This window comes from Callithrix jacchus, chromosome 4, assembly GCF_049354715.1.
Source record: "Callithrix jacchus isolate 240 chromosome 4, calJac240_pri, whole genome shotgun sequence".
NCBI classification, from domain to species: Eukaryota; Metazoa; Chordata; class Mammalia; order Primates; family Cebidae; genus Callithrix; species Callithrix jacchus.
In genome coordinates, this window is record NC_133505.1 from 129,474,278 (window position 1) to 129,486,887 (window position 12,610).

Sequence of the window (12,610 nt, forward strand, 5' to 3'; positions counted from 1 at the left end):
CATCTGATGGTAATAGAATACATATTATTCTCAAGCACACATAGAACATTCTTCAGTATAGATCACATTAGGTTACAAACATGTCTTAAATTAGGAACATTGACATCATATCAATATCTTTTCTGACCACCATGAAATAAAACTGGAAATCAATAACAGTGGAAAACTAGAAAATTTATAATTACATGAAAATTGAACAAGACACTCTTGAACATTCAATGAATCAAAGAAAAAATCAAAAGGGAAAGTAGAAAATATCTTCAGACAAAAAATGAAAACAAAATATATAAAATCTTGTGGGATGCAACAAAAGGATTTCTTTTTTAAAAAAAAATATATTTTATTGCACTTTAATTTCTGGGGTACATGTGAAGAACATGCAGGATTGTTGCATAGGTACATACATGGCAATGTGGTTTGTTGCCTCCATCCCCGTCACCTATATCTGGCATTTCTCCCCATGTTATCCCTCCCAAACTCCCTACCCCCTGCTGTTCCTTCCCTAGTCCCCACAAAGAGACCCCAGTGTGTGATGCTACCCTCCCTGTGTCCATGTATTCTCATTATTCAGCACCTGCCTATAAGTGAGAACATGCAGTGTTTGATTTTTCTGTTCTTGTGTCAGTTTGCTGAAAATGATGGATTCCAGGTTCATTTATGTCCCTACAAAGGACACAAACTCATCATTTTTTAAGTGGCTGCATAGTATTCTATGGTGTATATGTGCCACATTTTTCCTGTCCAGTCTATCATTGATGGGTATTTGGGTGGCTCCAGGTCTTTGCTATTGTAAACAGTGCCACAATGAAAATATGTGTCCATATGTCCTTTAATAGAATGATTTATAATCCTTTGGATATATAGCCAGTAATGGGATTGCTGGGTCAAATGGAATTTCTATTTCTAGGTCCTTGAGAAATCGCCACATTGTCTTCCACAGTGGTTGAACTAATTTACACTCCCACCAACAGTGTAGACGTGTTCCTATTTCTCCACATCCTCTCCATCATCTGTTGTCTCCATTTTTTTTAATGATCACCATTCTAACTGGTGTGAGATGGTATCTCAATGTGGTTTTGATTTGGATTTATCTAATGATCAGTGATGATGAGCATTTCTTTCATATGTTTGTTGGCCTCATATATGTCTTCTTTTGAAAAGTGCCTGTTGATATCCTTCGCCCACTTTTGAATGTTTTTTTTTTTTTCCCTTGTAAATCTGTTTTAGTTCTTTGTAAATTCTGGATTTTAGCTCTTTGTCAGATGGGTAGATTGCAAAAATTTTTTCCTATTTTGTTTGTTGCTGGTTCACTCTAATGATTATTTCTTTTGCTGTACAGAAGCTCTGGAGTTTAATTAGACTCCATTGTCTATTTTGGCTTTTGTTGCCAATGCTTTTGGTGTCATAGTCATGAGGAATTTGCCTATGCCTATGTCTTGAATGGTTTTGGCTAGGTTTTCTTCTAAGGTTTTTATGGTGTTAGGTCTTATGTTTAAGTCTTTAATCCATCTGGAATTAATTTTAGTATAAGGTGTCAGAAAGGTGTCCAGTTTCTTCTTCCTGCACATGGTTAGCCAATTTTTTCAACACCATTTATTAAACAGGGAATCCTTTTCCCATTGCTTGTTTTTGTCAGGTTTGTAAAAGATCAGATGGTTGTAGAAGTGTGGCGTTGCCTCTGAGGCCACTATTCTGTTCCATTGGTCTATATCTCTGTTTTGGTACCAGTACCATGCTGTTTTGATTACTGTAGTCTTGTAGTATAGTTTGAAGTCAGATAGCATGATATCTCCAGATTTGTTCTTTTTGCTTAGAACTGACTTGGCTATGCAGGCTCTCTTTTGGTTCCATATGGAGTTTAAGTTGTTCTTCTCCAGTTCTGTGAAGAAGGTCAAGGTATCTTGATGGGGATAGCATTGAATCTGTAAATTACTTTGGGCAGTATGGCCATTTTCACAATATTGATTCTTCCTAGCCATGATCATGGAGAGTTTTTCCATCTTTTTGTGTTCTCTCTTATTTCTTTGAGCAGTGGTTTGTAGTTCTCTTTGAAGAGATCCTTTACATCCTTTGTTAGTTGTATTCGTATTTCATTGTCTTTGTAGCAATGTGAATGGCAGCAAAAACATTTATAATAGGAGAGCTAATACCAGTAAGTGCCTACATTTAAAAAGTTTAATGATTTTGAATAAACAACCTAACTTTAAATTTTGAAGAACAAGAAATAACAAACAAACAAACAAACACCAATCTAAGCCCGAAGTTAGCAAAAGCAAAGAAAGAAATAATAAAGAATATAGCAGAATAAATAAAAAAGAATAGAAAAACAATAAAAATTTGGCAAAACTAACAGATGATTTTTAAGAAAATTAGCAAAATTGAAAAAGATTTTGTTTGATTAAAAGAAGAACACAGATGGAATCAGAAATGAAAGAGGATAACTTGTTAGTTTGAACATAGGGAAAACATTTAAAAAAAGAAATTAGAAGGAAGGCAGTGCAACATAAGTAAAAAGGACTATAATAAATTATGATTAATAATTATTTGTGATTGAATTAGATAATCTAGAAGTAAATAAATTCCTTGAACATACAGCTTATGAGAGCTGAACATTGAAAAAATAGGAAATCTTAACAGACCTATTACTAGTAAGGAGATTGATCAGGAATCAAAAATATCCCAACAAAGAAAAGCCCAGGGCCAGATGGATTTATGGATAAACTCTACGAAACATTTTTAACAGAATTATTGCCAATCATCACACTATTAAAGAAAAGTTTAAGAAGAGGGAAAACTTCATAATTTCTTTTAGGTGACTGGCATTAGCCAGATATTAAAGCTAGACAAGATGCAAGAAAAAAAACCTATAGGAAATCAATCAATCAGACTATTTATTCCTGATCAATATAGATGCATAAATTTTCAATAAAATGATAGCAAGTTAATTAAACAGTACATTAAAAGGATTATGTACCATGACCTTGTGAGATTTATCCCTGGGATGCAAGGATAATTTACCATATGAAAATCAACAGTGTGATATACCACATTAACAGAAAGAAGGATGAAAATTATTTGATCATCTCAGTAGATGCAGATAAAGCATTTGACAAAATCCAATATCCTATCATGATAAAAAAGAAAGTAACAAACTAGGAATAGAAGAAAATTAGGGCAGCATAATAAAAGCTTTATATGAAAAGCCCACAGCTATCATTACACTCAATGGCGAAAAACTGAAAAGCTTTTTCTCTAAGTCTAAGGTCTGGAACGAGACAAGGATATTACTTCTATTCAGCACAGCACTGGAAGTCCTATTTAGGGCAATCAGGCCAGAAAAAGAAATAAATGGCATCTAAATTAGAAAGAAAGATGTACAATTGCCTTTGTTCTCTAAAAGCGTGATAATACGTGTAGAAAACTCAAAGATTCTCCAAAAACTTTTAAAACTAATCAATACATTCAGCTAATTTGCAGGGTACAAAATAAATACACAAAAATGTGTTGTGTTTCTATACACTTAAAGTAAGCCAAAAAGGAAATTAAGAAACATTCTCATTTACAATAGCATCAAAAGGAAAGTTGAAACCTATACTTAGGAATAAAGTTAATCAGTAGGCAAAACATATGTACATTGAACTATAAAACATTGCTGAATAAAAAACTAAAGAAGTCTCAAATAAATGGAAATATATCTCATGTTCATGGGTTGAAGGAGTTAATATTGTTAGAATGTCCATACTATGCAAAGTGATCTACAGATTTAATGCAATCTCTATCTCATACTCATATGAAGCTACAAAAAAATCAATCAAAACAATCTAGAGAAATAAAAACAAAACTGGAGGCCTAATACTTGCTGACTGTAAAACACATTACAAATGTATTCAATGGAATCTCTGTCAAAATTCCAATGTAATTTTTTTCCAAAAGAGAAAAAAAATTTCATAATCATATGAAACTAGAAAGGATATTGAATAGCCAACACAATCTTAAGAAAGAACAAACCTGGAGGCCTCACCACTTCTGACTTCAAACCATATTATAAATCCATAGTAATAAAAACAGCACAACCCTATTTAAAAACAGATATATAGAGAAATAAAACAAAATAGAGAGATTAGAAAGAAACCCACGTCTATACAGTCAAATGATCTATGAGAAGCATGCCAAAACTACACAATGAAAAAAAAAAAACAGTTGAAAACAGGATGTAAAAAAGACATTTGTCCTCCTATGTTTATTCTGAATTATCACAAAAGCCAAAAGGTAAAGCTAATTCATTGCCAATCAGTGGATGAATAGTTAAAAAAATGTAATATATACATACAGAATATTATTCAGCCTTGAAAAAGATGAATATTCTATCATATGCTACAATGTTAATGAACCTTCAGTATGTTATGATAAGTGAAATGAGAAAGTCACAAAAGGTCAAACACTGTATGTTTCTACTTATATGGGGTATCAGAAGTCGTCAAACTCATGGAAACAGAAAGTAGAATGGTGAATTAGTATCTTAAAAATATATCTGCATGCACATGTTCAATGCAGCATGATTCACAATAGCTAAAATATGGAAACCTAAGCATCCATTGATGGATGAATGAATGAAGAAATTGTGGTATGTATATAAAATGAAATTTTATTTAGTCTTAAAAAAGAAAGACATCTGTCACTTGTGACAACATGGATGAACATAGATGACATTAAACTAAGTGAAATAAGTCAGACACAGAAAGACAAATACTGCATGATCCAATATGCTGAATCTTAAAAAGTGTAATTTATAGAAACAGAGAATAGAGATTCTGGCCAAGAGTGCCAACTAGCAGCAGCTAGTGTGTGCTGCTCACATGGAGAGAAGAGAGCAGCAAGTAAACACTTGCTCTTCTACTGGATCATCCAGGGAGACACATTGGAATTCACCAAGGAAGCAAGGCAACCCACAGAGAATGGGAGATGACCAAGACTGGACAACTAACCAACCAGGAGTGGTGTAGAGCTGGGGGATGCCTCCAACTGTGGGGAAACTGAGTGAGAGTCCCTGGGAATTCACACTTTTTCCATGCACCTTTGCAATCATAGGCTCAGGAGATCCCCCATGAGTCATCCTACCACCACCAGTGTCTTAGCTCTATAAAAAACATCCAGAAAGGAAGTCAAGTGACTGTAATCAAATTATGCCACTTTTAAAGAAACATCAGCCCACACAGATGAGAAGGAACCAGCACAAGAACATTGGCAGCTCAAAAAGCCAGAGTGTTTTCTTTCCTCAAATGACCATACCATTTCCACAAGAGAAATGATGGTCATAAAATTCAGAATATGTATAGGAAGATCATTTACTTTCAGAAGAAATTTGAAACCCAATACAAAATATCCCTAAGTATTATGATAAAATAACATAAGAGCAGAAAAACAAAATGACCATTATAAAAAAAGAACCAAACTGATCTGATAGAGTTGAAAAACACACAACAGGAATTTCATAATATATTAACAAGTTTTACAGCAGATTAGACTAAGCTGAGAAAAGAATCTCAGATTTTGAAGATTGGTTCTCTGAACTAACCCAGTCAGACAAAAATGAAGGAAACAAAATAAAAAGAATAAAAAACCTCTGAGAAATATGGGATTATGTAAGAAGACCAAATATATGACTAATTGGCATCCCTGAAAGAGAGGGACAGTAAACAAGCAACTTAGAAAACATATTTGAGGTTATGGTCCATAAAAATTTCTCTGGCCTTGCTGGAGAGGCCAAAATTCAAATTCAGAAGATGCAGAGAACTCCTGCGAAATACTATTTAAGATAACTATCTCCAAGACACAATCATCAGATTCTCCAAGGTCAATATGAAAGAAAAATATTAAAGGCAGCTAGAGAAAAGGGGCAGGTCACTTACAAAGGGAAATTCATCAGGCTAACAGCAGACCTATCAAATCCACATAATAATAAGCTAACACCATGATGATAAGATCAAATTTGCATATATCAACACTAACCTTAAATATAAATGGGCTATATGCCCTCAAATAAAAGGCATAGAGTGGTAAGTAAGAAAAAGAAGAAAGACCCAACTGTATGCTGTCTTCTAGAGACCCATCTCACATGCAATGACACTCATGGATTCAAAGTAAAGGGATGAAGAAAAATATACCAAGCAAATGGAAAAGAGAAAAAAGGAGGAGTTGTTATTCTGATTCCAGACAAAACAGACTTTAGATTGACAGCCATCAAAAAAGACCAGGAAGGGCATTACATAATGGAAAAGGGTAAAATTCAGCAAGAAGACCTGAACATTCTTAATATGTATGCACCCAACACAAAGGCATTCAAATTAATAAAACAAGTTCTTAGAGGCCTATGGAAAGACTTAGATAACTACGCAATAATAGTAAGAAACCTTAATACCCCACTGACAGTATTAGAAAGATCATTGATGGCAAAAATTAACAAAGACATTCAGGACCTGAACTCAACACTTAACTAGATGTGCCTAACAGATATCTCCACCCCAAAACAACAAAATCATACATTATTCTCATTGCACATGGAAGATATTCTAAAGTCAACCACAAAATTGGCCATAAAACAATTCTCAGCAAATTAAAAGAAAAGGAAAGATACCAGCCACAATACAGCAAAAATAAAAATTAATATAAAGAACATTGCTTGGAGAGAAAAAAATAGTGGCTACGAGGAAGGACTCACTTGCAGCTCCCTCTTTGAAGGACAGAGTAGTGTGTAGAGGCTCACACCATGAACTTTTGCTCCAAGAACTATGGCAGGAATATACCAGAAAAATTGAGAGAATTCACAGACCCTTTGAAGGAGGTGGATTGCTGCTGCTGGCACCATGGGATAATCAAGGATAATCAAGGAACTGTGAGTTGGCTTGCTTTCTCAGCTGGGAGGCTGTAACATGGGACAAGTTCTCAGCTCTGTTCACTGGCTGTCTGGAAATAAACCCAATGCTGTTGGGGGCACACAATGGGAGTGAGACTGGCCTTTTGGGCTGTGAGCTGCATTGGACCTGGATGAGACCTGTGGCTGCCAGTTTTCCCCCACTTTACTGGTGACCTGTGTGACACAGCAGAGGCAATCATAATTTCACTGTGAATATAACTCCTTTGGCCTGGGAACCACATCCCCATGCCCCACACAGCTTCAGTAAGCCTTGTACAAGGAGTCTGAGCTTATGCCTACCCTGCCCCACCTGATGGTCTTTCTCTACCCACCCTGAGGACCAAAGGCAAAGGACATAATTTCTTGGGAGCTCTTTGGCTCCACTCACTACATGATCCTCCCTATACTACCACAGCTGATGCACCCTTGGAAATGCCACCTCCTGGCTGGAATCCAACCAACACAAAATCAGTATACTTAACAAAAATATGACAAAAGGCCCTCATAGAATAAACTTCACTCCCCTGCTACTCCATCGAATCAGGGGTTGGTATCCACAGCTGAGAGACCTGAAGGTGGATCATATTACACATCATAGGACTCTTTACAGACAAGCCCCTGTATCAGCCCAGAGCCTGGTAGCTCTGCTGTGTGGCCAAATCCAGAAGAGAAATAACAATTAGTGCAGTTCAGCTCTCAGGAAGCCCCATTCCTATGGGAAAAAGAAGAGCACCACATCAAGGGAGCACCCCATGGGACAAATGATTCTGAACAGCAGCCCTTGAGTCCACTCTGACATGGTCTACCCAAATGAGAAGGAACCAGGAAAACAATTCTGGTAAAAACAAACAAGATTTTTTAACATCCCCTCCAACCAATCACACTAGCTCACAAACAATGGATCCAAACCAATCTCTGAATTGCCAGTAAAAGAATTCAGAAGACTGATTATTAAGCCCAAAAAGGAGGCATCAGAGAAAGGTGAAGTCCAACTTAAAGGACAAACAAACAAACAAAAAAACAAAACAAAAACAGATACAGGATATGAATGGGAAAACTTCAGTTAAATAGATATACTCAATAGAAAAAAGTTGAAAGCATTTTTCATGAGAACTGAAATAAGAGAACCATGCCCACTCTCACCACTTTTGTTTCACAAAGTGCTAGAAGTTCTAGAGAAATAAAATGAGAAAGGATAAACAACATCCAAATTGGTAAAGAGGAAGTCAATTGTCATTCTTTGATGATGCCTTATTTTATACCTAGAAAACCCTAAGGATTCATCCAAAAACCTCTTAGAACTGGTAAATGAATTTAGCAAAGTTTCAGGATACAAAATTAATATACACAAATTAGTGGCCCTGCTATACAGAAACAGCAAGCAAGCTGAGAATCAAATAAAAAACTCAGCCTCTTTTGCAATAGCTAAAAAAAGAAAACAAAACCCCCCCCCCCACCTTAGGAATATACCTAATCAAGGAGGTGAAAGACTTCTGCAAGGAAAGCTACAAAACAATGCCTAAAGAAATCATAGATGACACACACACAAATGGAAACACGTCTCATGCTCATGGATGATAGAATCAATATTGTAAAAATGACTATACTGCCAAAAGCAATCTACAACTTTGATGCAATTCCCATCAAAATACCACCATCTTTCTTCATAGAACTAGAAACAGTAATTCTAAAATTCATGTAGAACCTAAAGCTCAAATAGCCAAAGAAAGATTAAACAAAAAGACCAAATCTGGAGGTATCAAATTACCTGATGATACGGTTTGGCTCTATTTCCCCACAAAATTCTCATCTTGTGGCTCCCATAATTGCCATGTGTTGTGGGAGAGACCTCATGAGAGATGATTGAATCATAGGGGTGGTTGTTCCTGTGATGTTCTGGTGGTAGTGAATTGGTCTCATGAGATCTGATGGTTTGAAAAATGGGAATTTGTCTGTACAAACTCTCTTTTTGCCTCCTGCCAGCCATGTAAGATGTGACTTGCTCCTCATTGCCTTCTGCCATGATTGTGAGGCCATCAAAGCCACATGGAACTGTGAGTCCAATTAAACCTCTTTCTTTTGTAAATTGCCTAGTCTCAAGTATGCCTCTATCAGCAGCATGAAAATGTACTAGTACACCTGACTTTAGATTATAAGTATATAGTCACAAAAACAGCATGGTACTGGTATAAATATAGGCACATAGACCAATGGAATAAAATAGAGAATGCGGAAGTAAAGCCAAACACTTGTAGTCAACTGATTTTCAATAAAGCGAACAAAAACATAAAGTGGGGAAAAGATACCCTATTCTACAAATGGTGCTGGGATAATTCATAAGCCACATGTAAAATAATCAAACTGGATTTTCATCTCTAACCTTATGCAAATATGAAGTCAAGATGAATCAAACACTTAAATCTCAGATCTGAAACCATAAAACTCTGAAAGGATAACATTGGAAAAATCCTTCTAGGCATGGGTCTAGGCAGACTTTATGACTAAGAGCCCCAAAACAAATGCAATAAATAGATGGGTGTTGATTAAACTAAAAAGCTTCTACATAACAAAAGAATCAGCAGAGTAAACAGATAACCCAGAGAATGGGAGAAAATCTTTGCAATTGATACTAGTAACAATGGCCTAACATCCAGAACCTACAAGGAAGTCAAATCAGCAAGAAATAGAAGCAAACAATCCAATACAAAAGTGGGCTAAGGACATTAATAAACAATTCTCAAAAGAAGATATAAAAATGGCCAAAAAACATATTAAAAAATGCTTAACATCACTAATGATCAGGGAAATGCAAATCAAAAAAATGACCATAATTAAAAACTCAAAAAGTAATAGATGTTGGCATGGATGTGGTGAAAAGGAACACTTTTACACTGTTGGTGGGAATGTAAACCAGTACAACAACTGTAATAATCAATTTTCATACTGCTATAAAGAACTGCCCAAGATTGGGTAATTTATAAGAATTTTAATTGACTCACAGTTCAGCATGGCTGAGGATGCCTCAGGAAACTTACAGTTATGGTGGAAGCTGAAGGGAAGCAAGGCACTTTTTTTCACAAGGGGACAGGAAGAAGTGCAGAGTGAAGGGGGGGTGCAAGCCCCTTATAAAATGATTAGATCTCATGAGAGCTCACTCACTATCATGAGAACAGCATGGGGGAACTGCCTCTATAACCTAATCACCTCCCACAGAGTTTTTCCCTCAACCCAGAGGGATTACCATTCAAAATGAGATTTGATTAGGCACACAGCCGTATCTTATCATTCTGCCCCTGGGCCCTCCCAAATCTTATCTTTCTCACATTTCGAAGCACAATTATGCTTTCCCAAAAGTTCTCCAAAGTTGTAACGCATTTCAGCATTAACCCAAAAGTCCAAGTCCATAGTCTCATTTGAGACAAAGCAAGTCCTTTCAATCTATGAACCTGTAAGAATGAAAGCAAGTTAGTTACTTCCAAGGTATAATGGGGTACAGGCATTGGATAAATGCATTCATTCCAAATGGAAGAAATGGCCAAAATGGCTTCATGCAATTACAAAATCCAGTGAAGCAGTCATTAAATCTTAAAGCTCCAAAATAAACTCCTTTGACTCTATGTCTCAAATCCAGGTTACACTGATGCAAGACATAGGACTCCCACAATTTTGAGCAACTTTGTTCTTTGGCTTTGCAGGGTAAAGCTCCCATCCCAGTGTTTTCATGGGCTGGCATTAAGTATCTGTGGTTTTTCCAGGTTAATGGTGCCAGCTGTTGGTGGATCTACCATTTTGGAGTTTTGAGGATGGTGATTCTCTTCTCACAGTTTCACAATGAAGGGCCTTAGTGGGGACTCTGTGTAGGGTCTCCAATTCTACATTTCCCTTCTGCACTGCCCTAGCAGAGGTTCTCTATAACGGCTCCACCCCTATAGCAGCCTTCTGCCTGGACATCCAGGTGTTTCTGTGTTTCCATACATTCCCTGAAATCTAGACAGAGGTCCCCAAACCTTAATTTTGTCTTCTGTGCACCCACAGGGCCAATACCACTAGAACTGCCAATTCTTGGAGCTTGCACCCTCTGAAGCAACCACCTGAGCTATACATTATCCCTTTTTAGCCACAGCTGGAGTTGAAGCAGCTGGAGCACAGCACCACATCCTGAGGCTGCACAGAGCAGAGGGGCCCTGGGCCAGCCTTTGAATCCACTTTTTCCCCCTAGGCCTCCAGGGCAGTGATGAGAGGGGCTGCTGTGAGGACATCTGACATGGCCTGGAGACATTTTCCCCATTGTCTTGGTGATTAACATTCAGATCCTCATTACTTTTGAAAAATTTCTGCAGCTGGCTTGAATTTATCTATAAAAAAGGGCTTGTCTTTTCTCTCACATCATCAGGCTGCAAATTTTCCCAACTTTTATTCTCTGCTTCCTGTTTGAATGCTTTGCCACTTAGAACTTTCTTCCTCCAGGCATCCTAAATTTTCTCTCTCAAGTTCAAAGTTCCACAGATCTCTAGACTCCTTGAATCTTCAAATGCAAAATTCCACTGTCTCTTTGTTAAAGCATAGCAAGAGTGACCTTTACCCTAGTTCCCAGGAAGATCCTCATCTTTATCTCATGCCAGCTCAGCCTGGACTTTATTGTCCACATTACCATCAATATTTTTTTAAAGTTATTCCACAAGTCTCTAAGAAGTTCCAGACTTTCCCACACTTTCCTGTCTTCTTGTGAGCCCTCCAACCTGTTCCAACCTCTGACTGTTATCCAGTTCCTAAGTTACTTTCACATTTTTGGGTATCTTTACAGCAGCACCCCATTCTCTGCAGTATTAAACTACTGTATTAGTCTGTTTTCACACTGCTATGAAGACATACCTGAGACTGGGGTAATTTATAAAGGGAGTAGGTTTAACTGACTTACAATTCAGCATGACTGAGGAGGCCTTAGGAAGCTTACAATTATAGTGGAAGGTGAAGAGGAAGCAAGACACCTTCTTCACAAAGAAGCAGGAAGAAGTGCAGAACAAAGAAGTGGAGGAAGTCAACTTATAAAACCAACAGATGTCATGAGAACTCACTCACTATTATTAGAGTGGTATGAGGAGTAACTGCACCAATGATCTAATCACTGCCCATGAGGTGTCTACCCCAACACATGGGGATCACAATTCAGATTACAATTCAAGATGAGATTTGGGTGGGTACACAGAGCCAGATCACCCACTATTGAAAACAGTGTGGAGATTTTTTAAAGAACTAAAAGTAAATCTACCATTTGATCCAGAAATCTCACCTCTGGATATCTACCAGAGGAAAAGAATTCATTATACAAAAAAGATACCTGCACATGCACATTTATAGAAGCACAATTTGCAATTGCAAAAATTTGGAACCAGCTCAAATGCCCATCAATCAATAAGTGGATAAAGAAAATGTGATATACACATACCATGTAATACTACTTAGCCATAAAAATAAAATAATGGCATTTGCAGCAACCTGGATGGAATTTGAGATTATTATTCTAAGTGAAGTAACTCAGGAATGAAGAAACCAAACATCATATGTTCCCATTCATAAGTGGGAGCTAAGCTATGAGAATGCAAAGGCGTAAGAATAATAGAATGGCATTGAGAACTTGGTGGAAAGGATAAAGTGCTTATTCATGTAATCAAACATCAGCTGTTCCCCCAAAGCATA